The sequence below is a fragment of the Canis lupus genome, chromosome 13, assembly GCF_048164855.1.
Source record: "Canis lupus baileyi chromosome 13, mCanLup2.hap1, whole genome shotgun sequence".
Lineage (NCBI taxonomy): Eukaryota > Metazoa > Chordata > Mammalia > Carnivora > Canidae > Canis > Canis lupus.
The window spans coordinates 43,013,949-43,041,946 of NC_132850.1; the positions used below are offsets into that span (position 1 = coordinate 43,013,949).

Sequence of the window (27,998 nt, forward strand, 5' to 3'; positions counted from 1 at the left end):
CACTCCACTCTCTTTCTATAAAATAAAATAAAATCTTTAAATAATTAATAAAGTGTAAGAGATTTATTGGGGGGAAATCCCTATGAGGGATTTGGTTCTATTTTGTCTGCTGCTGTGACTTTTGTTGAATGATGAATATATTCATGAATAGCAGCAGAAGGGATAGAAATAAAAACCTAGTTTGGTGAGTCTGGGTTGGGTTCTGGCTCGGGGTCTGGCTCCAGCACTTAAATATTGTACTACTTTAGAAGAGTTGCTTATCCTTTGTGTGTCCCAGTTACCACATCTGCAAAATGGGAATAACCATAAATATCTTGCTAATTGTAAACCTTAAGGCAATAAGACAACAGACAGCTCAGGAGTTCTTATTGTTGTTTCTATGACCTGATAAATGGACCACGTTGTGGTCCCCAGGCCAAGGTATTGAAGTCATTTGCAATTCCTCCAGTGACATGTTACATTTTGGGTTAGTTAGCATTAATCAAAGGCTAGGTCCTAATTCCAGCTCTAAGCTTATTCATTCTGTAACCCTAAGCCAGGATGGGGCCTGTTTCTTCATTCATATAAAGAGGTGATAATATCTACCACACCTAGCTTGGAAGGATGAGGGTCAAATAAAATGCAGTTCATAAAATCCCTTCGAAAACTGGGAATAGGGATCCCTGGGTGGCGCAGCGGCTTGGCGCCTGCCTTTGGCCCAGGGTGTGGTCCTGGAGACCCGGGATCGAATCCCACGTCGGGCTCCCGGTGCATGGAGCCTGCTTCTCCCTCTGCCTATGTCTCTGCCTCTCTTTCTCTCTCTCTCTCTGTGTGTGTGTGTGTGTGTGTGTGTGTGTGTGTGTTTGTGACTATCATAAATAAAAAAGAAAAAGAAAAAAAGAAAACTGGGAATATCTACACAAGTGCAAATGATTCATGATAGTTGGTGATGTGGCTAGAGTATCTGGCTGGCTGAAAGAAGAGTACCCAACTGGCTAGAGTACTTGAGTTGAGAGTAATTGGCTGGAGTGAGAAAAGAGCGTAAGGGGAGGAATCACGGATAACAACGTTTCTGTACCTTCATCTCTCCCAATCCATCAGCACTTCTGACTCAGCCATTCAGCAGACACTCCTAGAGTGCTCATGGGTTGTCTGAGAAGCACAGATTTTGCATATTCTTCTTATTTTTTTTTCAATAATCTTTTCTTCATCTGTTAGACCTGCCCTAATTTGAGCGGACCATATATTCATGGCTGGGCTACCCTCTGATAGTTTTTAAGTGGATATATTATGAAAGAAAAGCCAGGGTCAAAGAAAATGTTGCTTGAACTAATACATCTTGAGTTAGGTTTTCACATTAGTCTGTGATCTCACACATCGCTTTAATAATAATGTAATCTTCAATTCCTTTATTTAAAAGCTTTACAGTTTTATGTCTCTGCTTAACTTTTGTGTGCTTTTACCTTTGTCTGAGGGAAGGCTATCCCTTTCGCCATTACAGCTTGTGGCCCCAAATGGACACAAACAGGGCACTGTCATGTATACATGAGAAAAGGTGACCTACATAGATGATGTTACAGTAGGGTATTAAAAGTGCAATTGCAGCCATTTCTCCCAATTAAGGCTAACTCATCTGTGATTTCAGCCTCCCATTTGAAATAAAAGTCTGACGATAATTGGAGCACAGAGCTATTCACCACTGTACTTCAATCTGGAAATAATTGTCTTTGTTCAATTAGGAATCTGCATTTTCATGCCAGTCTTCACAGATTATTTTGAATGGAGAATGCACTCTGATTAAGAGCTATCCTTGGAAGGAAAAAAAATAGCAGCAGCCTGATGTCCTCATCCCCTTGTTGGATTTATAAAATTTTGTTTTGCCCTCGCAGGCTGAGAAAGATGTCATATGAATGACTTCCTAGACGTCTTTATTTATTATGACAAAAATCTCTTAGGGCTTTCATAGATGACATTTAAAAAATTTTTAAACCCAACACTGAATATATGTTAACTAACTAAAATTCAAATAAAAAAAATTAAGCCACCTGGGTCACTCAGCCCATTAATTGTCCAACTCTTGATCTCAGCTCAGGTCATGATCTCGGAGCTCTGGGATTGAACCCTACATTGGGCTCATCACTTAGTGGGGAGTCTGCTTAAGATCCTCCCCCTCTTCCTCTGTCTCTTTCCCTGATTACTGTCTCTCTCTTTCTCAAATAAATAAATAAATCCTAAAAATTTTTTTTAAAGGTCTTCTTGAGATGATTCCCTAGAGTTGGATTTAGAAAGGTATGATTTTGTCTGAGGTCTTCAATTGATTTGTCATGTTATAATAACCAGGTTTTTTATGAAGCAAAATCAGACCACCATTTATTTTCATCATTTATGGAACCACTTATCCTCTTGAGTGTTTTTAAGAACCAGAATCATAAATAAGTCTTATAAAAAACACTTTGACAGTTAAAGATTGTTCTCCCCATTCAATAGATAAGGACAATAAAGGTCAGAGAGTCTATGTGATTTTCTCAAGGTCACCCAGTGACTCATTGCTGAAACCAAGAGTCAATGGCACGTCTGGCTAGCTTGAAAGCCCACATTCTCCCATGCTTCCACCAAGTTTTTGTTATTAATTTAAAAAAGCCAAAGGAGCACAAAAAGAAACATTAGTGTTAAAAGTGATAAGATGCTGTGGATAGAACCATGAAAAACTCTGAATAAATGTCAACTCAACATGTTACTATAAACCATCTGGATCCAAGAATTCTGAATATGCCCATATTTGGCATTTCTAGATGAAAATAAAAGGCCTCTGTTTATGAAAACATATTAATGCAATAACAACTTTCTTAAATAATTTGAGTTACTATCCATATTATCACATGATTTAATCATTTTTTGAAGATGGGCTCCTTCAGAAACTAGACTATGTCTTCTCCGTGTTTTCATCCCTCCCAGCAAACATAGTTATTAAGTGAGAAAATGAATAAATCATTATTTTTTAAAGATTTTATTTGTTCATGAGAGACACAGACAAAGAGGCAGAGAAATAAACAGAGGGAGAAGTAGACTTCTTATGGGGAGCCCCATGTGGGACTCAATCTGACACCTGGGATCACACCCTGAGCCAAATGCTTTGAGCCCCTCAGGCGTCCCTGAATCACTCTTTAACAACCCCAAGGGAGGGCAGCCCAGGTGGCTCAGCGGTTTAGCGCCACCTTCAGGCCAGGGCCTGATCTTGGAGACCCGGGATCAAGTCCCATATCAGGCTTCCTTCATGAAGCCTGCTTCTCCCTCTGCCTGTGTCTCTGGTGACCCATATCAGGCTTCCTGCATGAAGCCTGCTTCTCCCTCTGCCTGTGTCTCTGGTGATCTCTCTCTGTGTGTCTCTCATGAATAAATAAATAAAATCTTAAAAAAAAAACAACCCCAAGGGGCAGGCAAGATATATAGAATCCACATATTACAAAGGTGTGTGTGTGTGTGTGTGTGTGTGTGTGTGTGAATATGCATACACAGGTCAAAAAACCCATCAGTGCAAGAAGTAGGACTCTGGTCAAACCTTTCATTATCCCTTTTAGAAACATTATACAGGTATTGTAAATCTCTTCCTTTGAAGCAAAGTAATTCCTTCTCTTTAATAATACTCCTGTAAACCAACATATGAGTGTTTTCCCCATTCTTCATCCTTCCCTGCCTTTGACCACGCTATTTCATAACAACAACAACAAGAAGAAAAGACTTACTTAAGCACCTGGATGGAAAGTGATAGCTAACCCGAATTTTCTGTTTGAAAGTGTAGAGTCACTGTTTGAGAGAGTTTGGGTCAAATGGGACTTGTAAGCAAAGGGACTGATAACGTCTACATTTCATGCTGGAGTTGATTCAGGCTGCAGAGTGTTTGTTTGGGGCCATGGGTTGGGGGGAGGGATGGAGAATGTTCTGGTTTTATCAGTCTTCTCTAGAGGCTGTGGCAGGTGTGGAGATTATTTTCCATTAATGCCTGGAAGCAACATTTCCCACCTTCACAGGAACTTGCCATCTGGCTCTGAGGGCCAGAGATAATCCAGTCTCTAAATTAGCTCTCCTCCAGGTCCTCCTAAGCAAAAACTGATAAATGAGTCAGATTACACCACAGCAGGGTCAACAACACATCGGCTTTGGGCCACTCCAAGTGAGTGTGTCAGATGCTCTCATGAAAGAAAGTATACCTTTCACTAAATTAACGTATCTCAAATCCAGGCAGATTACTTATGGAGTGAGGGGGAACAAGCTTTAGGAAGATTATGAAGAAAAGCAAACAAAATCAACAACTTGCACAGTATGAAGAGTAATGTATAGATCTCTTCCATATAAATTTTGATCTCACACAGTAAAATACAAGATTCAATTTTGGCCTTGTGTACTCTAGAAAGAATTATCTAACCCCTGAAAATGTTCTTCCTAGTAAAAATGGTGGCTAAAGCTACAAAATTATGACGCTATCCAGCTAATAAAATCTATGGCTTAAAAAAAATGGGTATATCCATCAAGCAAAGCTGTGACAGGAACTATGTAAACCAAGACACAACTTTGAGAAAAAAGATGATTTTCTTCTTACTCTAATTTACTAAACAGGCTGCTGAAATTGATAAGATTGATCCGATAATACCTTAAATCTCCATTTGATTTTGTCAGTGTGGCCATAACCATCTTAGGACGGTCATTTTGTATAACTAACATCAATGAAAAGAGAGTTACGACTTAATAAGAACCTAGCCCCAGAGTTTCTTCCCTTCCTCTGGTGTCAGACATGGAGATAATGCAAGTGTTGTTACCAGGTGACACTAAGACTCTGAAAAATGAAGATACAGGTTGTCATATATTTTGATGTGTCAACCTGCATGATGTTTTGGAGGGGACTGACATTTAAATTGGTGAATTTTGAGCAACCCAATCAGCCTATGTAATGTGGGTGGGCCTCATCCAATCAGTTGAAGGTCCAAATAGAACAAAAAGACCAGCTTCCCCACCAAGAAGGAATTCTCCTTTAGACTGATGTAGATTTCACCGGCACCATCAACTCTCCTGGGTTTCAAGCTTCCTGACTCACACTGAAGATTTATGCTTGTCATCTTTCATGATTGTATGAGCCAATTTCTTACAGCAAATCTCCTTCTGTGTATATACACATTCTACTCATTCTGTTTCTGTGGGAAAACCTAAGGAATATACCATAGAAAAGGCTAGATCAAGAAACCAAGGTTGCAGAGAATGAGGACAATAAGATGGCCTAATAAGATGCCCCCCTTTAAACAATACTAATGTGGCCTCTATCCATGGACAAAGAACCTTTGAGGGACCTTTGGGATTCACATTTAAGATGGTGAAATCCTGGTGTAGTCTAAGATGACAAGAACCATCCTGGGAACATAGGCCCACAGCCACGTTGCTGACTCACCAACTGTGACTCTGGCTACAGACCTAGAAACCACCCCACCCCCTGAAGACTCAGCTGCAGCCCCATGGGACGTGATGCCATCACCAGCACCATAGGCCAAGGGACTCGGGAGTCACACCTACCTGTGTGCACTGAGCAATGGGCATGTGGAAGTGCATCCAGGCTGTGGATCCTAACACGGCCTGTGAACTGGCTCCAGCCTCGTTCAGCTGTGGCCTGAGAGCCCCCGAGGGTAAACCCCCCAGCATCAGTCATCCCATGGCTTCTGAAGGGTCCTTGTAACAGAGTTCCATGGGGTAGGGCCACAGTCCAGTCCACAAACATACAAACAAAAACAAGAATCATCCCTGAGAGAAATCAGACCTGCTTTTTTTAAAATCACCGTTCTTTGTATTAGAGTATCTCTATTGATTTATTTTTGAATTAACTATTTTTCATCTTCAATCTACCCAGTGGCTTCTTATTGCTTACATTACCTTTTTTAGTCATATGATTCCCATTTGAATTTTGTGATTTCTATTTTTCTGCTGATATTTTCTGTCTTTAATCGGTTATGAGGATCACAGATGATTTAAAATTGTTGTCCGATAATTCCAAATTCTGCATTATCTCAAAGTCATTCTCCTTTGGCTGTCTCTTCACTATGAGTCACAATGTCTTTTTTTATTTATTTTTATTTTTTTATTTTATTTTATTTTTTTTACAATGTCCTTTTTTAAATGTCAAATAATTTTGGGTTGTATCCTGTAAATCGTAGATGATGCAATGTCTGAACTCTGGATAGCGCTATGCTCTTATAAAGAGTATTGATTTTTGTTCGTTTGTCTTATCAAACAGTTAATTTCGCTGAACTCATCTGCAAACTTTGGTCTCCCTGCAGTGAGCAGTAGCTGAAATTTTAATTCAGTTCTTTTTTTTTTTTCCATAAATGAGCCCTTAGGAGTTTGCCCCTTCGCTATCCATGTGTGGTTTGAGATCAGCCAGGGATTTAAGCAAAATTTATATACAGGATTTATGGCTGTGTCTCTCTGTCCCATTCACCCAGGGAACCTCCCTTCTTCTGTAATTGCTCTGAAATCTATCCTCTAGGTTTTCAGGCCAGTAAACCATGGGCAGTCATAAGAATAGGAACCCACCCAACGACATTTCCTTTTTCCAATAGTCACTCCCTTTCCAGACTTTGCCTTTGTGTGTGTGAGGATGCTTTCCAGTGCCTTCAGGTATTTGTTTCTTATGTTCTTTCCAGAGTTTATGTTGTTATACAGGTCGTACAGAGCCATGTCCAGAAGAGGCAGCCTTGCTGGAGTGTCTGAGACTAACATCTGTATATCATCCTGCACACAGGTCTCTGGGGGAAGAATCCCTTTAGCTTTTCAGGAACAGATATTGTGCAGGTTTAGTGTTCAAGGACTTATTTTGAACGAAGCCAACCTCAGTCATTACATGCTAATGTCACACTCCAGTAAGTGCCAAACATGTAATCAGACGCAGCTGTTTTAAACTAGAATCTCCTTAAGTCCCAAATATTGAATTTCCAGCTTAGTAAGGAGCACGTAATGAACAAGCAAATTATATAGTATGGTGGAAAATAATACGTGCTATAAAAATAGTAAAATTGGAACAGAGGACTCAGGGGTCCGAGGATGGTGTCGAGGGTATTGTGATTGAAATAAGGTGGTCTGGGTTTAGCTCACTGGAAAGATGATATCCAGATTCTTGGAGGAGATAAAGGAATTTGCCCTGCAGACCTCTGGGCAAAGTGCTTCGGGAAGCGGGATCAGGATCACATGCCACATGTATTAATTGCTACATATGTAGGCCTCCTAACAACCCCGAGGAAGAGGTTCTATTATCCCTCTTTTTTAGAGACGTGGAAATAGAGCCTCGGGGAGGTTCAACGATTTGTCTCTGGTTGTGAAGCTGGTAAGTGCCAGACCAAGTTGGATCCTGTGCACTCTGTGTCCAGACCCCACCCTCGCAATCACTCCACTGCATTACTCATTTCTTGGACTCCTCACTGTCTTTTCCAACAAGGCTTTTCATTCTTGAAACACCGAGTCCCAAGCCTTCAGCTGATTCGCTCCGGTGGCATACGCATCATAGAAGTAGATGAATTGTGACATAGGTATCCTTTGCTTTTTGCGAGTTTGCCTTATGCCCCTTGGCTTTCAGGAAGGACCTACATTAGTGCCTGTTTACTAACCGAATTAAGTCCAAAGGCGATTTTTGCTTTTATGAAACGAGATGAAGAGGAAAGATATCATTCAGCATTTGCGTTGCGGCAAGCTGTGACAGGCGCGGCGCAAAAGGCCGGGTCAGCCTCCTGCCCTGGGAACTACCCGTAGCATCTCAGCATTCAGGCCTCCATGAACCGTGCCGCTTATCTCAACTCATTTATTCCTCAGCAAGATGTGTCCTAAAATATAAGAAAAGCCTGAGAGAGGTTATTTTGGAGGGTTAGGAAAAGCTCATTTTTTTTTTCCATATAAACTAGTGGTAATTCCTTCTTTCCCTTATAGCATTTCAGCTTATAAAAGATTTCAGGGAAATGCTCTACTTTTGCATTGTGAGGAAATCTGCATAACAGAGTAGGGGGTATAAGAGGGGTCTGTAGGGAAGTAGAAGTAAAGCCAAAGCCATCTTGTTCACGTCAGGGTGGAAGTTGACCAGGCAAAGAAACACCAGAAACTTCACCATCTGCTACTTCTGGCAGGGTTATTTCTCTGTATAAACACTGAAGTGAGTGGCCCTGCAGTTCTTCATAACCTTGTGTAGAGCTGCTTTGGATCCGAACCCAAGTCCTCTCTGCAAGAGAGGAAGAAGAGACAAGGAAGGAAGGAAGGAAGGAAGGAGAAAGGAAAGAAGGAATAGTGGAGGGAGGGAGGGAGAAAGAAAGGAAAGAAGAAATAGTGGAGGGAAGGAGGGAGGAAGGAACAGAGAGAATAGAAGAAAGAAATGGAGCAATGAAGGAATGAAGAGAATGAATGAATGAGTGAAGAGAATGAAGGAATGAAGAGAATAAAGGAATGAAGAGAGAGAAGGTGAAATGAGAAAAATTCTTTTTTCCCTGCCCAGGGAAAATCCTTGATAGAATGTAAGCTTTCTCTACAATGATATACCTTCCTTGTACCAAAAAGTCTCACTGTACACTTTAAATGCAGACAATGTTTACTTATCCATCATATCTTCATAAAGCTGAAAACAAATACAGACGAGCACTCCCCAAAAAGGAGCTTTGGCCAACAGCTCATGTCTTCTGGTGAGTTGGTAACTATTAATCACCAATGCTAAAAATCCCCCAAATCCCACACCAAAACCATACACCTGAAAGAGCCCACCCACATCCACCCAGGTCATTTTGACAACTGTACTGAATGGTTGTGTAGCCGCTCCTGTTCCAATCTGTTTCTTGGACATTAAAGTGCTCCACAAGTGATGGGAGCTTGTGAGTTTTAGATTTTATTTCCTGGTTGGCACAGGTAAGACTATTTGGGAGCAAAGTCACCTAGGGCAAGCAACAGAAAAAGCACAGATTTTTGGAGACAAAAGGACTTGGATGTGATTCTGATTCTGTCAGTTATCAGCTACACCTGCTTGGAAATCACTAAACCTGTTTCCTCATTGGTGAAATAAAAAGAGCAATCCTTAAATATGAATAATAAATTGTCATAATTCATTGAACCTTACTGTGGACCATAGATTGTTCTAGATTCCTAAATCATGCCATGAAACTTTTACCAGGTAGGTTTTTACCAATATTATGGGTATCAGAAAAGGATAAGGACGATTGAAATGATCCTAATTCTTGATATTGCCAAAAATTGTTAGCCTTCTTTGCAAGTATGTTCTCATCTCCCTGGTCACCTCACTTTTCACATTTCCCAAGGCTCCAGTCTGGGCTCTACTTGTCCTGATCCATCCCCCTCCTTGGGAATGTCATCCAATCCCATGGCTTTAAATACAATCCATAAATTGACGACTTTGGAATTTACATTTTCCAGCCACGCCATCTCCTGAGCCCTTAGGTTTATATCCAGGTGGACACTCTGTATTTCTAAGCTAATATGTCCAAATAGAACCCTTAAAACTGATTCCTGATTATTGGCAATTCTCTTCTGTCGCTGCAAACCCAAACTCCTGTGGTCACCTGGACGCTCTCTGACATCCCAGCCAGCCACTCAGCATTTGGGATGGCTTGCGGCTCCTCTGGGCCACCACCGTCTCTTGCTTAGACCAGTGCAGTGCCTCCAGCGTGGTCTCCTAGCCTTGGCTTCCATGTTCTTCCTGACCATTCCCCACCCTCACACTTCTGGTGGTTCAACCTTATAGCCAAGATGGTCTTACTTAAAGGTCAATCAGATCATGTTGCATCTCTGCTCAAAACCTTCCTGTGCTGTGTTTCCTTCTCACACAGAGAAAAGCTAAAGATCCTCATAGTGGCCTTTCAGGGCCCTTCTGTCGGCTCAGCCCCTCTTCCCCACCTCAAACCAAGGTGACTTCAGCTACTTCTCCTCTCCAATTTGTTCATTTTTTCCATCCCCCTTGCTGTGCCCAGAGCACACTGGGCGTGTTCCCACTCGGAGGTTTTGCATATGCTTTTCCCTCTGCCCCCCATAGTTTCACAGCCTTCTTCTTACCTCCCTCAGGATTTTGTGCAAAAGTTCCCTTCAAGGGTCAGCCTTCCTAGCAGGACTGGCTGCATAATCTGTGAGACTCAGTGCAAAACAAAAGTGCAGAGACCCTTTGTTCACAAAATGTTACTAAAGACTCTGAGAAATTCAGCAGTAGCAACTGGATTTAACTCAAAACTATCCAAATTTATTTAAGCTCAGAAGCTTTTTTCCTTCTGTAGGACCATTCACAATACTTCCATGTAACATATTTTGGAAAATACTTTGACATAACCTTGAAGGTCTCCTTCAGTTCTAAGTTTTCATAAATCTATGCTTATGTCAATATTAACAGTCTATAAAATTCTATAATTAATTATACTTTTATTATATACCACCCATGTATTATAAAATATTATACATGTACCATAATAACTATATAACATATATGATACTAAATAATATATAAAACAATATATAATACTTAACATATAAAAATCTATGTATATACACATATATGTATCTTTACCTTATAAAGGTATAAGCCTTTAATCATTCATTTTCCTTAACTCTATAGGAACTTGTCAGGCAAATATGAAAATGGGAATTTGCCCTTTGAGTGATTTCTGTACCCCGATAAGTTGGAAAAATGATAGAACACACTTTGACAGGTTATCTTTTAAATTTTTCTTCCAGCATTCTTTTAGCTTTCCTTTCCTTGAGGTTTTTTTATAAGATACTCATGTGTTTCTCTTTAGGTTTTTAAAAAAATTCCAGTTAGTTAACATACAGTGTAATATTAGTTTCATGTGTGCAATATAGTGATTCAACACTTAGCATACAACACCCAGTGCTCATCACAAGTGCCCTCCTTACTCCCATCACCTATTCAACCCATCTCCTCACTTCATATTCCCTCTGGTAACCAAAAGTTTGCTCTCTATAGTTAAGAGTCTGTGTCTTGATTTCTCTCTCTCTCTCTCTCTTCTTTTGCCCTGAGCTTGTTAGTTTTGTTTCTTACCTTCCACATATAGTAAGATCGTATGGTATTTGTCTTTCTCTGACTATTTCCCTTAGCATAATACCTTCTAACTCCATGCACAGTGGCTGTACTTGTCTGCATTCCCACCAACAGTGCAGGAGGGCTCCCCTTTCTCCACATTCTCACCAACATCTGTTCTTTCTGGTGTTGTCGATTTTAGCCATTCTGACAGGTGTGAAGTGATATCTCATTATAGTTTTGATTTGTATTTCTCTGATGATGAGTCATGTTGAACATCTTTTCATGCTTCCATTGGCCATGTGTATGTCTACTTTGGAGAAATGTCTTTTCATGTCTTCTGCTAGTTTTTAATTAGATTATCTGTTTTTTTGGTGTTGAATTTTATTTTATTTATTTTTTACTTTTTAATTTTATTATTATTTTTAATATTTTATTTATTTATTCATAAGAGACACACAGAGAGAGGCAAAGACACAGGCAGAGGGAGAAGCAGGCTCCATTCAGGGAAGCCCAATGAAAGACTCGATCCCGGAACTGTGGGATCATGCCTTGAGCCAAAGGCAGATGCTCAACTACAGAGCCACCCAGGCATCTCTGGTGTTGAATTTTATATGTTCTTTATGTATCTTGGATACTAACCCTTTATCAAATATATCATTTGTAAATATCTTCTCCAATTCAGTAGGTTTCCTTTTAGTTTTATTGATTGTTTCCTTCATTATCCAGAAGCTTTTTATTTTGATAAAATAGAAAAGTTTGAACAGACCAATAACCAGCAAAGAAATTGAATCAGTAATAAAAAGTCTTCCAAAAAAAAGGTCCAGGGCCATATGACCTCACAGGTGAATTCTACCAAATATTTAAAGAAGAGTTAATACCTATTTTTCTCAATCTATTCTAAAAAACAGAAAAGGAAAGAAAACTTCCAGATTCATTCTATGAGGCCAGCATTACCCTGATAACAAAACCAGATTAAAAAAAAAAAAACTCTATTAAGAAAGAGAACTACAGGTCAGTATCTCTGATGAATATGGGTGCAAAAATCCTCAATAAAACACTAGCAAACCAAATCCAACAATACATTAAAAGAATCATTCACCACCATCAAATGTGATTTATTCCTGAGTTGCAAGGGTGGTTCAATATTCACAAATGAATCAACATGGCACATGCCATTAATAAAAGAAAGGATAAGAACTGTCAGGTCCTTTCAATGGGTGCAGGAAAAATATTTGACAAAGTACAACATCCATCCATGATAAAAACTCTCAACAAAATAGGTTTAGAGGGAACATACTCCAACATAATAAAGGCCATGTACAAAAAAGCCACAGCTAATATTACCCTCAATAAGGAAAAACTGAGAGTGTTTCTTCTATGGTCAGGAACAAGACAGGGATGTCGAGCCTCGTCACTGTTATCTTTTTTTTTAAGGATTTTATTTAATTATTCATGAGAGAGGCACACAGAGAGAGAGGTAGAGACATAGGCAGAGGGAGAAGCAGGCTCCATGCAGGGAGACTGACATGGGACTCGATCCCGGATCTCTGGGATCAGGCCCTGGGCTGAAGGCGGCACTAAACCACTGAGCCACCCAGGCTGCCCTTGTCACTGTTATCTAACAAAGTACTGGAAGTCCTAGTCTCAGCAATCAGACAACAGAAAGAAATAAAAGCCATCCAACTGACAAGGAAGAAGTAAAACTTGCACTATTTGCAAATGATATGATTCTCTATATAGAAAACCAAAAAGACTGTCAATAAGCTGCTAGAACTGATAGATGAATTCAATAAACTCATGGGATACAAAATCAGTGTACAGAAATCTGTTGCATTTCCTTTTTTAAAAAAGATTTATTTATTTATTTATTATTCATTATTTATTTACTTACTTACTTACTTATTCGTTCATTCATTCATCATTTATTTCTGTGAAAGAGAGAGAGCATGAGCAGGGAGAGGGGCAGAAGGAGAGAGAATCCTCAAGCAGACTTCCCTCTGAGTGTGGAGCCTAACATAGGGCTCCATCCCAGGACCCTGACATCATGACCTGAGCCCAAACCAGGAGTCAGACGCTTAAATGACTGAGCCACTCAGGCACCCCTGTTGCATTTCTATACACCAGTAATGAAGCAGCAGAAAGAGACATCAAAGACTCAATCCCCTTTGCAATTGCACCAAACCCCATAAGATACCTATAGGTGAATGACCTATATTCTGAAAACTATAAAAGGCTGATGAAAGAAATTGAAGATGACACAAAGAAATGGAAATACATTCCATGCTCATGGATCAAAAGAACAAATGTTAAAATGTCTATGCTAACGCTACACATTTAATGCAATCCCTATCAAAATATCAACAGTATTTTTCACAGACCTGAAATAAACAATCCTAAAATTTGTATGGAACCACAAAAGACACCAAATAGACAAAGCAAACTGGAAAAAGAAGCAAAGCTGGAGATATCACAATTCTGGACTTCAAGTTACATTACAAAGCTTTCATGATCAAGGCAATATGGTGCTGACACAAAAACAGACACATAGATCAATAGAACAGAATAGAAAACTAGAAATGAACCCACAAGTACATAGTTATTTAATCTTAGACAAAGCAAGAAAGAATATCCAGTGGGAGAAAGATAGTCTTTCTGTTAGAAAAACTGTCCAGCAACATGCAGAAGAATGACACTGGACCATTCTTACACCATACAGAAAAATGAATTGAAAATGAACTAAGGGCCTACATGTAAGATGTAAAATCATTAAAATCCTAGAGGAGAACATAGGCAGTAATCTCGTTAAGATGGGCCATAGGTCTTCTGAGACAAGGGAAACAAAAGCAAAAAATAAACTATTGAGACTTCATCAGGATATTTGCTGTTTAGCAGGAAATGTGACTTTTACTCTTGGTATTAAACTTCAGAACTGAATGGTGATAATAATTATCTTGAAAGATAACCGCCTTAAAAGACATGAAGGTAGAGGAAAGCTCCGAGGCAGAAAAGATATGGTTTCAGCAGAAGAACTTCCTTTTCTGACAAAGTATGCATGCTCTTCCGTAGGGTCTTCTACTACAGACAGAATGCTGAGCCATTGTGTAAATGTGTACATTCTGTCTCAGTGTTGTTCAGGGTGAATGACCAGGCTTGCTTTTAAGATTATCATTCATACATGTCTTTTTTTGCAAAATATAATACAAATAAACAACTAGAATAAAGGGGTTTTAACAAAGCAAATCCATACAAAGTACAAGGCCAGATACATAATTATGGGGTTCAACAAACATAATATCACTCTGTCAAATTTCTATGAAAGTTTCTAAATGCATATTCTCAATTTCTGCATTTATATCACCTCGGACCAGAACATTCTGGGGGCTGGCATGAGCCCGTGGGCTACATTTTGATTATCACCGCTGTACATCTCTTGCCTTTGCCACTAATTTGGTATGTAGCATATGCTAGTGTTTATTGTGATTTATCTTTTTATTTTTGTGAGCACAAGAGATATCTGTTTGTGTCCTTGAAAACACTGGGCTTATTAGGTGCTCAATGAATGTGTGGTAATGTGCACACACTTGACAAGTAGATGATACATAGGTAGATAGGTAGATAGAGCTTTATTTTAAAAAATCTTTGCATTATTTTTCATTTTATATCCCTTCTTGGCTCAAAGTTCATAGCCCTACTTGGCTCAAAGTTTTAAGAGCTTCAACAAGGAAACAAAAAAGATTCCTTAAAAAAAAAAAAACTTCTTTAAAAAATTTCGAAAATGAGGCTATTATAGAGCATGATGTGCATTATTAAACAAAATCACAAATTAATAGTTGTAGAAAGGCTTTAAATAAGTCCTTTTTTAAAAAGAAGAGTTGCACCTGCATATTAATAGACTTATATGTATAGTTGTCTTGCTTTTAAAGATCTCTTTGGGACAAAGATTTAAAAATTCCCTGTTAAGTGTCTCCATCGTGCATAATGTTACTTTAATACAACCAGGTATGTCATTTTTTGTAAGGAGGAAAAGGAATTTTTTGGTATCATCTCAGCTTCCCTGATAGAAAATTTAACTCTAACACTCAAAAGGAAGATGCCTAAACCATCTGCTTCTTAGAGTTTGATGTTTTTTCGATTCACCTCTAAGGATCTAATGGCAAAAGGTTGTCATAAATCTAATGCATTTTTCATGCAAGCTGATGGCTTTTATTTTAGGCATTATAAGATAAAGTATTTTTAATGAATTAATCTGTGGTTCACTAGTAACAAGAAATAATTTTTTAGTTGCAATATAGTTAATTTCTTTTGCACGAATTTTTATTTCAACAAAAGAGTGGCCAGAGAAATGAGTCCTTGGCATCTGTGCCTGGAAAGCAAGATTCCCTAAGAGCTTAAATCAGACTGCCCTGCAATTGTCCACTGGCTGGTGATCCCTGGGCTCCACAAAAGGATGAAGAGGCAGGAGGGGCAGGTATGCCACAGAATCCAGGCTATCAAGCCTGGAAACGTGCTTCGTTTAGTTCTTAGCTCATAGCTGACTAGTGCCCTTCAGTACTTCCTCCACCTTCATCTTCATATTAAGTTGGTACATTGTCATGCATTTAGAAGCTCAGAATTCCACACAAAATATTTATTGGAACCACACACGACAAAATAGATCAGTTTGAAAATATAGAGATTTGAATGCGCTTATACCATGCTAAAGAACAAAACAAGAATAAAGAACAGACTAGAACAATATATCTGCATCTGAAGTGCTCATATTGATACTTGCAAAGACCTATTCAAGGTTATAGAAGTCCACATTCCATTTGATAAATGAGCAAAGAACAGATAATTCCTCCAAGGGAAAATACAAATAGGAAACAAACAAGTGAAAACATTTTAATTCTTGTTAGTGATTAAAGAAACAGATATTAAAGATATTGATAGTAAAAGATATCAACTCAGGGATGCTAAAGTATCTGAAAAGTTAAGATCATAGAAACTGAAACATTGGTCAAAAATTATCATTCAAACTAATTGTATGTTTGAAGGGAAACTGGGAAAGTCAGTAATCCACCAATTGATAAAACAGAAAAATTATGAAGACATTCGTGCCATTTGGGCTTGAACAAACCTTAGAAGGATTTATTGTCAGGATGTAACCCATCAGAATCAAGGGCTGTAAGCATGAAGACACCTCGTGTAACTAAGGAAGAGTAGTGTTACACAACAAAGGAAGATTAAGCAGCCAATAAAAATAGCACTTTACGGAGCTCCAAAGATGGGGGAAAGAACAATTGTGTGATATAAAATGAACATGGAAAATGCAGAACAGTGCCAGCTTGTGAAAGACTGCGTGCGTACGGCCAGAGGTCAACTTATCCTCAAGAAAAGAACAGGTAATTAGAAATAGAAATTGCATGCATGTTGCTGAATTGCAAAATTAAAAAGTTGCTAGTGGTTTTTGAGTGACAGGTTATGATTCTCTTCCCCACCCCCACCCCCACCCCCCCACACACTTTTTTGGTGCAAATTCCTTTACTTGGAATAGTTCACCTCCTCTGTGTATTGTTTGTATGTATGTATGTATTTGTTGAGGGAGAAAGAAGGAAAGGATGAGTCTCCAGAGAAGATACATCCCCCCCTCACCTTCCAGTTGGGCTTTTGCCTACACTCTATTTTCTTCAGCCCTGTCAGCTCCTTTTTGGAGGAGTTGATGTGTAGCGCTAATCCCGTCTGCTGGCTGCCTCCCCATTCAGGAGGGTATGCAAATACTTCCAAACCAGAGCATTTTAGACCTATTCAGGGCCCAAGACAACACACTTTTCATTAGCATTTGAAGTGCGAGGGCTGAAAAAGGGGAATGGACAACTTTTTTTCTCTTTCTTCTTTTTTTTTTCTTTTGGCTCCGAGCTTTGGGGAAACTTGAAAATGTACGTTTTTCATCCCTTTGCACACATCAGCATTGGCGCTAAACTTCAGAGAGACGCATTGACTGCCCTCAGGGGAAAGCATTCAGGGGGATTTTTACACATACACAGAGGGCCATCGCCTGAAATAAATCACAGAATGGAGGTGGCAGAGATGAAGCGAGAGGGGTTCAGTGGGCTAAGCTACGCGTCCAGAGGCATGAATTTAAATCATGATTTATTTTCTTCTCACCCTGCTCTCGCATGAACCTCAGTTTCTTAATCTTCAGCACTGAGGAGCGGGCATCGGAGAGAAGGGCCCAGGATTTAAAATGCAAGGCAAGTCTCCCATAAAACCTCCCTCTGGAGGTGCTGTGTCTGCAGCCCAGCGGTTAGAGCCTGGTGCTCTGAAATCTGGGTCACAAGTTCAATCCCCTTCTGGGTCAGTTAGCTTTTCTCTGTTCCATAGCCACAAACTAAAGGCTTGAGCCCCTCATTCAGACCGAATGTCTAACAAAATGTGTGCCCTTGGTCACTGCACAAAACAGCCCAGCTAGAGCCTAGCAAATCCATCCTGTGCTGCGGGGGACCATCAGGAAGCAAGCTGTCACTGGGGCCTGCGGAGGCAGGAGTATTTCTGCAGGGACAAGGTGGGAAGGGAGACAGGTGGGGGGTGGTGAGGGGTGTGTGATGGAGACAGCCAGACCCCGGGGAGATCCCTCAATGTCCCTGCACTGACTGACTCTGGGTGAGCTTTTACACCTTTCTGAGCCTCAGCTGCAGATGATGGCTACTGCATGGGACTGTTGTGATGACTGCAGTTCAAGTGATTCCTCTGCACTCAGCCAAACTTTGCTAGAATTGACAATCCCCATGATAAAATGAGGCTCTTTAAGGACGTGGGGAGGATGAAGGTAAGACAGAGGAGTCTCTGGCTGATACCAGCATAGATCATTGAATGCCTGAGATATTGCAGGCACCATGATAGGTTGTTTGTTTGTTTGTTTGTTTGTTTGTTTTTGTTCACAGCAGGAAGGAGGGGTCATAAAAATAATAAAACCCACACGGGGCTTGTCCCAAGGAACCTATAGAGCTCGATGGCTCAGTTATAAATTCCAATTCTATCGGTTACTAAGTGAGTTGCATTGGATCAGATAACCTTGCTGTGTCTCCATTTTCTCATCTGTAAAACACAAACACCAACTCCCTGCCTCCCAGGGAGGTTGCAGAGTGAAATGCGTTATGTATACAAAGTCCTTCATATTTACCATGAATAAATATGTTCTCCAGCTTTGTAAAAGCTACAGCATGTTGCTGCAGCTGGATCACAGCCTTAGTGTTTTCCACAGTTCGACTACAACCTACCTTTCTGGTTTTGCTTGCTGCCTCTAGTGTCATAACAATCTCTCCACCACTCCCTGCAGCTCACTTATCGGTGAGGCGGCCACCATCCACCATTCCTCGAGGCCTTCTTTGCATCCACCCTGTCCGTGCATGCAGCCTTATGTGCGGCTTCCCTGTCTAGATGTTCCCTTTCTCATCCGTCCATCTAGTGCACAAATACTCAAAACATTCTTCCTCTGGGATGCCCTTCTTGAACTGCCAGGAGGAATTCTCTGCCTCTTCTAACCATGGATTGTTATAGGCCCAAGGACGTAAAGTACATCCATTGAGAACGGGCAAAATTTCAAGAAAATACTGAAAAAGAAGTTCTGTATTGGCCTTCAGAGAGGAGGCCATGTGTCTGCCTCCTTCCAACAAAGAGCAAAAGAGGGAGAACACAGAGAAGAGCCTTCCATCCTCCCACCTTTCCACTGCAGACAGCAGCCCACACCCAGGAAACCTTGCTCTGTACCCATGACAGCTCCCGTGTGTACTGGGTTCTGATCCCAGCTGCTTCTTTATCAGGATGAATTGAGTAGAGGGGAAACCCTTGAGCTCACCCTTGAGTAGATTCGGCCATTAGTTTCACTGGGAAACCACGCTGGCCTGGACCGGGAAGCGTGGTACCAAGGACGACGAGATCAAGGCTGCACCCCGGATGGGCAGGAAAGAGTGCTGTGGTTAACTAGTGATGTCTGCAGTGGGTGCTGGAACAGGCAGGCTTTGCCCATTAGCTAGGGGCTTGTAAACCCTGCCTGAGAGGTTATAGTGCTCCTGACACCTACCAATTATTTTATCTCGAAGTCTGAGGCCACCTGAGATGAGTTTCCTGATGTATTTTCTACGCCATTATTTCCTTCTCTCATCACCAGCTTCTCCTAAGCAACTATCTCAAGGAAAAAATGACACGTTTTTTTTTTTTCTCCAAAGCTATCTTCTTCCTGCCTACTGTGGATTTAATCTCCTCCCATTTGCCTCCAACCTGAAAAAAATTAAACCTCCAAATGCCTGTACACCCACTGTTTCCTTGTGTTCTCATCTGAATGCGTGAAAGTATCTTATGCCTTCCTCCATTCTGCTCCTCCCTTCTCATTATCTCTGCCATTTCCATCAATAGCAATACTGTCATTTTCATTGATCAGGCCACCAACCCAGGAATGGTCCTGGATTCTCAACTCCCACATCCTATTCACCCACAATAGCCCCTGACTCTGCACCTCCAAAGGGCATCTGACTCTGGCCTCCTCTCATTCTCACCACAGCCCTGGGTTCATGCTACCATCATCTCTCACCCTGATCAAGGAAAACGCCACCCAATGAGCTTCTCTGCTTCTATCCTTGCTCCTCATGTCTGTTCTCATCACAGCAATCACTAGGATCCTATTTAAATATAGTCAAATCTTAAGTCCTCCTCTGCTCAAAAGCCTTCCCATGTTTTATTCTTTTTGAGAGTAAAAGCCAAAGCCCTGTCAGTGACCTTTTATAATCATCTCTTACTACTCTTTCTCTTGCTTGTTCTATTTTGTCATACTGGCTCCTTGTTACTCCTGGGACTCAAATCTCATTCCTATTGCAGGGATTTTGCACTTGTTGTTTCCTCTGACTAGGATGCTTGGTTCCTTAGATAATCCACTTGGATGATTCCCTGATGTCTATCAGTTCTTTGCTCTGATGGCACCACCTCAGTGAGTCCTTCCCCGTTGCCCTTCTCTCGGTGGCTATCCCCCCTTCCTCACATCCCTAACCTATTTCCGTGCTTTATTTTTCTCCGGAGCACTCTTTCCACCTGAAGCACCATTTATTTATTTATTTATTTATTTATTTATTTATTTGATCAGTTGATTGCGATCTGTCACTCCACCAAAATATGAGCTATACAATGGTAGGAACTTGGGCCATTTTGTTCTATTACACTACTCCCTGGGCCTAGAACAGTACCTGGCACCATTCTACCTGGCCTAGAACAGTACCTGGCTACCTGGGAAGCCATTCCGTGAAAATTTCCTGAGTGAATACATGAAATAATGAATATAACAAGTGTCACACCATGCCTGGTACACAGCAGATGCCCAATAAATGTTATTTTATTCCTCGCCGGGTTCTTTGTTAGGATCAAATAGTATACTGAATGAAGAAGCAGGATGCATTTTTATAAAACATGACACAATTCTAAGAACCCTACTACCTTTATTGTTGTGCTTATCACGGTGCCTTGCATGGAGCCCACATGGATTTTGAGCAGAGGTTTAGATGGGATGGCTGCCAGGAACAGACACTGGGGCAGCCACAGCTTCTTATCTGTTGTAGGCTCGAAATCCAGATGACTGAGTAATTTTAATTATGTTTAAAATGAGAGTAAATGTTTTTATTGTGTTCTCATGGCTGTATATAAGAGATAAATCCTATACAGAGTAGCCACAACAGTGCAGGAAGTATGGCCACCTGAGGTCACTAAGTGCCTCAGCAAGCAGTCCTAGGTATCTCAGCAGCTCTCTATCTGTGGAGACCTGCATAAACAAAACAGCTATTAAGAAAAGGCTGGAGATTTAGTTACACTGGGTATCAAGAAAAGGAAATGTAATATATTGGGAAGGTTTTCATGCCAAATGGTCAAAATTTTATAGAAACTCATTGTAAATCTTATGTGGCTAAGCATTAAGACTCTAAAGAAATCCGTTTGTGTGAACTCCTCCAGGTTTCAAAAAGAGTAGAAATAGCATTATTATCGACACAACACCAATAGCCTTATTTGTATTGGAATTGGAAGTAACAGACTTAAAAAATGCTCTGCTCTAAATACCCTGCCTTCCCTGTTTACCCAGCTCTGCTCCCTATACTGACCATCAAATATTTTCTGTACATTTCTGAATGGACCATTGGTTATGTTATCATAATACTTTGAACAGAGTTCCTTCAGAGAGTTGGAAAAGATGATTTTCTGGAAAGAAGATAAAACCAAAAGTGTTCCGTGGTGACCAGAAAAGGGATGAAGTAACATTTCAGAGGGAAAAACAAAACAAAAAACAAAAACAAAATGCCGACGAAGTTTGTGCTATATGGGGTCAGGTAGCCAATTAACCCTAGGTAATTCTAATGAATGAACAACTGGTAGTTAGACCTTGACCACACTTCTGGTTGGTAAAGCCTCTGAGCTTCAGTGGTGATCAGGTGTTTGCCAATGACTCCAGCATCCCTCCCTTTGGCTACGTTGGAGTTCAAGACCCAGAAAGCCTGTGAGAAATGATGGTCGATAATCCTCTTTCTCCCTTTCTGGGCCAGGCCAGGCTCTGGTTCTGGTGAGGTGACTTCAGGAGAGGAAATGACAACCATCACAGCAAACCATCCCCAGAGATCCGGAAACACGTCGTCCATATCTCCTCAATTCCCTTTGCTCCCTTTAGGATCTGACTTCTGCCACATAAAGTATCAATATTCTTCTGTAGGGATATTTATGTTCAAGCACCGAGGGAAAGCTGCCAAGAGCAACCACAAAAAGCCATCACCATGGAGTATGAGTGGGCTAGCTTCCTAAGTGTGGGTGTCAGACGGGGATACCCCCAATCAGTGAGAAGAGGTTCGGTGAGTGCAAGCCCTGTCCTGTCTCTGCCTGCCCTTCTAGAAAGTCCTACCCCAGTCTCTTCTCCCCCCTCTTCTCCTTAGCCTCTTACAAGCCGTTTTGCTCCTTCCTTCGGCCTGAACACCACTCAGTGTCCTGCGAACACCAACTTCTCTCCGGTTTCTTTCTCTTTCTCTTCCAAGCTTTTCCTGAGTTAAGTCACACCTGCTTTCCCCACTTGCTCACTTTCCATTCCTGTGTGAGTCCGCCGAGCTGCCTTCCACCCCTGATGCGGTGATATTAATCTGGCCAAGGTAACCTTGGATCTTCTAACCATGCAATCATATCTTTCCTCTCCCTATGTGACGTGCTTTATTTCCTTGGCTCCCGTGAATGTGAGCTCTTCTGGCTGTCCCTGAAGTTCTCTTTCCGTTCTTCCTCCACATCATGGGTGACTTTTTCTGCCTCCTGCTCCATCTTCTTTCCATAAATTGTTCTAATATATGCTTTTCCTGGAAGACTCTCGTGCATTTGTAGGGCTCCAGTTAACACCTCTATGCTCATGACCTCTATCATAGCTATCTCTATAGAGAGATCTAGATATATTTCCAACTCAACTTGTCCAAGACTGAATTCCCTAATTCCTTCCTAAACTGGGTCCCTCAATATTCATTTTATTCTAAAAATACATGTGTAAAATGTACTTTCTATAAAGCAGTAAGTTAAGCACTATACAAACATTGAATAATTTCATCATTGCACTAACCCTCCGAATAGAGCAAGTGCTGCAATTATCATTACCTTCTTACAGTTGCAGGAACAGAGGCATGAGAGGTCATATAACTTGCATGAACTCCTAGAAGTAGTGACAGAGCCAGTATTCAAACCAAGACCTTATAGCTCTGGAACCCGTGCAGTGAGCCTCCAAGCAGGATTGTTTCCCATTCCGCCCTTCATGTTGGCTGGCTCACCATTGCCCTACTCTACAGACTTACAACTACTCCTTATTTCCTGCACCTACCAGCTGACCAAATTCTGATATTTTTTCAAAACATTTCATTGAAGTTTAAATACACATGGCAAATTACACATGTCTGAAGTGAGCACAACAATGAATTTTAAAAAGCACACACGACCATGTAGCCACAACCTCAAGCAAGAGATAGGATATTACCGGTATCCTGGAAGGTTCCCTCGTGCTTCTCTGAAGACATTACACAAATTACAAAACACGGCTCTACTTTTGCCCATCTGTAAATTTTATTAAATGAAATTATAGAGTGTAAATTCTTTTGAGGCTGGCTTCTTGCCCTTAACATTTGGTGTATGATATTGATCATGGTGTCTGCCACAGTAATTTATCTCTTTCATTGCTTTATAATATTTTGTTTATAAATACTTACAGTTTCTCCATTTTCTTGTTAGTGGACTTGTGTTCTGTTTTAAGTTTTAAAAATAATGCTGCTGTGAATGCTTTGTACATGTTACTTTGTCTACATACACACATATTTCTGTTAGGCTTATACTCAGGGGCGAATGTACTAATCACAACATCACGCTTTATGCATATAATCAGTTTATAGTTGCTGCCAAGCAATTTTTCAAAGTGGCTTCAGTGGTTTACATTCCTGCCACTAATTTCTGAGAATTCATATGATCTAAATCCTCTCCTATTCTTGGTATTTTCACTTATTTTATTTTTTAAAGAGAGAGACAGAGAGAGTGCGAACGGGAGGGGGAAGGGCGGAGGGAGAGGGAGGCACAGAATCTGAAGCAGGCTCCACACTCAGCACGGAGCCTGACATGGGGCTCGATCCCATGACCCTGATGTCACAACCTGAGCTGAAATCAAGTATTGGATGTTTAACTGACTGAGCCACCCAGGAGACCCACACAGGTTTTATTTTAGACATTCTGATGGATGAGTAGTGGTTTTATTTGCATTTCTCTGATAACTACTGATCTTTAGGGTCTTTAGTGTGGATGCATGTGTGTACATTCACTTAGAATCCTCTTTGTGAAAAGCCTGTTCAAGACACTTGTCCATGTCTTATTCAATTGTCTGCATTTCTTTTTTCCTGATTCAAAGGAGTTATTTATATATTCTGGATATAAGTCCTTTGTTAAATATATATACTATAAAATCTCTTTATGGCCTTTCTCTGCACTCTTATAAAGGTGTTTTATGGGGAATATAAAGTTCTTAAATTTCATTAAGTTTAATTTAATTTAAAAAATATTTTATTTATTTATTTATTTATTTATTTGAAAGGTGGGGTGCGGAAGGAGCAGAGGGGGAGGACGGAGTGCAGAGCCCAGTGTGGGGCTGGATATCACAGCCCTGAGATCATGGAAACCAAGAACAGATGCTTACCTGATTGAGCCATCCTGGTGGCTTTACCAGTTGTGTCTTTTATGGTTAATTCTTGTAAAACATCCTTTCTTGGTCCATTCCACTACATCTAAGTTGTGAAATGTATATATGCAGAGCTCCTGGTTATCCTTATTACCCGTTTGATGTCTGCAGAGTCTGTAGTAATATCCCCTTTTTCATTCCTAATATTAGCAAATCATGTCAGTCTTGTTGGAGGGTTGTCAATGTTATTGATCTTTTCAAAGAACCAGCTCTTTGTTTCATTGATTTTCTATATTGTTGTTCTGTTCTCAATTTCAGTGATTTCTGCACTTCACTTTATTATTTTCTTCCTTCTGCTTTTTTTTTTTTTTTTTTTTGGCTTATTTTGCTCTTCATTATGTAGCTGTCTTAGGAGGGGCTTAGATTATTAATTTGAAACTTTCCCTCTTCTCTAATGTGTGATTTTAGTGCTAGAAATGTCCCTTTCAATACCATTTTAGCTGTGTCCCAGAAGTTATATTATGCTACATTTTCACTCTTACTCAGTTAAATGTATCTTTAAATTCCCCTCGAGACTTCTTTATAGATTCTTGTTTAGTTTCCAAGTGTTTGGAGATTTTCTCATCTTTGTGTCATTGATTTCCAGTTTGATTCCATCATAGTTGGAGAGCACATTCAGTATGATTTTAATTCTTTTCAATGTGTTGAGGTTTGTTTTACAGCTCAGGATGTGGGCTGTCTTGATAGATGTTCTGTGGACAATGGAAAGAATCTGTATTCTACTTTGTTGACTAAAGTGTTTTGTTAATACCCATTAGATCTTATTGATGATGATGGCTAATTTTTTGTGTAGTTCTATGCATTGTTGAGAGAAGGATGTTAAAGTAATCAATTCTAACTGTGGACTTGACTATCCTTTCTATTCTACAAATTTTCTTCTTGTATTTTGCAGCTCTGTGTTCAGGACATACACATGTAGGGTTGTAATGTCATCTTTTCTTTCATCACTTGAAAAATGTGCCATTTCTGGCCACTGTGGTTTCTAAGAGAAATAGTCATCCATATTGTTTTATCCCTGTAGGTAATGTGTCATTTTTCTCTCATTGCATCCAAGATATTTTGTCTTTGGTTTTCAGAAGGTGAACGATAATGTGCTTTGGACTGAATTTCTTTAGGTTATTGTGTTTAGATTATGTTCAACTTCTTGAATCTGTAGACTTATGCATTTTTTGCCAAATTCTAGAGTTATTCTTCACCATTTCTTTGTGTAGTTTTCTCATCCCCTGTAATTTTTGAGGGGCTGCTAGGTGGGGATGAAAGTTTTGGCTCCCCATTAGGCCTCCACTGATTTCTTCTTTGCTGGGGGAAGTAGGAGTGTCTTATTACTGTTCCTCGTATTTCCTCCACTGACACCATGGATAGAAGTGTCCTCTTTACTGCTGGTTAGTGGTGAAGGTTCTGACTTTCCATTGGTCTCCTCTGGCACCTTCCAAATGGGAAGAAGTAGGAACTCTCATTACTGCTAGGTAGAACAGAAGTCCAAGTTCTTCATATGATCTCCACTGAAAACATAGGGGGAGGCAAACAATGGAAAGAATGATCAGAATACTGACTATGGGAGAGGAAAACTATTACAGGACATCTTAGGAGCATGATTATTAGGATTCTGTGCATGATTAGGGGCTCAAGGGGCAAGGAGAAAATGTGAGATATTTCACCCAACTCTACATTTTCTAGTTTGGCTAAGGGAGCATGGAGTACTCAGAAAGACCCAGTGTAGTATGAAGGGAAGGGAAGTATTTGAGTTTTATTTGGGCAGGTGGTGCTTGAAACATCTTACGCGATTTCCAAAGGTTGGGTTGTCTTCAGGAAATCAACATATTTAAATTATGCATCAATATATTGGCAAAATTCTCAAACACAAACTAAACAACAAGAATCTATAAAGAAGTCTGGAGGGGAATTTAAAGATACATTTAACTGAGTAAGAGTGAAAATGTAGCATAATATAACTTCTGGGACATAGTTAAAATGGTATTGAAAGGGACATTTATAGTACTAAAATCACACATTAGAGAAGAGGGAAAGTTTCAAATTAATAATCTAAGGCCCCTCCTAAGACAGCTACATAATGAAGAGCAAAATAAGCCAAAAAAAAAAAAAAGCAAAAGGAAGAAAATAATAAAGTTAAGTGCAGAAATCACTGAAATTGAAAACAGAACAACAATATAGAAACAATATAGAACAACTATATAGAAAATCAATGAAACACACAAATACAGTGTTGTGTTACAACTCCCTAGGATGTTTCTTGGGTAATTTATAGGGAATTATTATTCTATGTGATCAAATGAGGGCAGGAGGCAGAGAAATATGGGCTATCACTGTTACATTGATACTCAATGTAACATACTCAAGCCCAGTATGTTCTTTACACTTAGGAGGCCTGGCAATGTGCTTATGCTAGGGCCAGAGAAGACTTTCTGAGATACATAAGAGGACTGGGTCCATAGCCATTCCTACAAAGTCACAAGAGGGACTTAGTAATCCTGGTGAATGGATAAAGTATCTTTTGGTCTTCATGGTTGCTGTTGGAGAAAACCTTGTGAGAATTATATGGCAAAGTCTCACACTGGAATAATTCTATTCCATGCTAGTTAGTCTGTGCCATTCTGATGATACCTAACCCTTATTTATGTAATTAAATAATGTGTATGTGTATAGCACTCCAATGTACCAGAGTCTGTGCTAAGTGCTTTATAATAACCCCTTTAATCCTTGTACCAATCCTGCCATTAGGTATAATTATTATCTGCATTTTATAGATAAGGGAACTGAGGTAAGAGGTTAATAAAGTCTCCCCAAGTCAAACAAATAGTGAGTGATGAAATGGGGATTCAGACCTAGCCAGTCTGACCCCAAAGCCTATGCTGTACTATTGTTCATATCAGCCAATTAAGTTAAATCGAGTTTCTAGGTTGAAAAAATAAAATTGTACCCATATATACACATGGAGGAAGATCTTGGCACTTTGTTCTAGACTCATTTGCCCAAAGTATGTACACTCTAATATCAAATTATCAGGACTTATATGAAAGAATGGATTTGTCTGTTTGCTTATGCCCTCCTTCTTTCAAAAACAATTGAAGATGTAATTAACATGTTCTACGAATCTGAAGGCATTGAGTTTAAATTGCTAGTTGGAGAACCTCCTGTAGAAAACATCTATTAAGCATTGTAAAATGCTAGTCAACAGAGAAGAAAGGTACAAATATTTTGGTATTGCAGATTATAAAGTCAGGAGAGACCTACCCATTGGAGGGAGCCTGATAATACTAGTAACAACAACCACGTTGTATTAACTGTGTTCCAACCACTTTTCTAAAAACTTTATACATATGGATTAAGTTTATATAGTGGAGAAACCAAAGCACAGAGAATGTAAGTAACTTGCCCAAGTCACCTAACAAGTAAGTGGTAGAATTGGCTTTGAACCCAGACAGCTAACTCCAATCCTGTGTTCTTACCCACTATGTTGCAATGATCCAGACTAGCCAAGTAGTAGCTAGTGGAAAAGGGGGAGACTGTTTGGCATCCTTGCTGGGAGCTCTTTGAGATAAGTTCCAATGAAGGCCAAGAGAATTCCTGGAGAGATTCCTGGTGCCAGGTGATACCGTTACATCATAAAAGAATAATTGTCCACACTCATGACCCAGGAACATCTGGTGAGGGTGAGAACAAGGCTTCCTCATGTGTTGTGAACATTGTGGAAGGGATCCAAAT

At 40.0% G+C, this 27,998-nt stretch overlaps 1 long non-coding RNA gene across 7 annotated transcripts; it reads right to left on the reverse strand.

Annotated features, from left to right (window-relative positions):
• On the reverse strand, window positions 1-27,995 carry LOC140602992 (uncharacterized). 7 transcript variants are annotated; one of them, XR_012006016.1, is made up of 4 exons: window positions 27,743-27,900; window positions 24,234-25,777; window positions 5,539-7,832; window positions 1-15 (listed from the first exon to the last, which is right to left on the reverse strand). It is a non-coding gene; the product is annotated as an uncharacterized lncRNA (long non-coding RNA). The 7 variants fall into 7 exon arrangements; XR_012006017.1 differs by having other exon boundaries at window positions 5,539-7,850; XR_012006014.1 differs by lacking the exons at window positions 1-15; window positions 5,539-7,832 and adding exons at window positions 20,636-20,810; window positions 21,422-21,776.
• Between the last annotated feature and the right edge of the window lie 3 nt (window positions 27,996-27,998).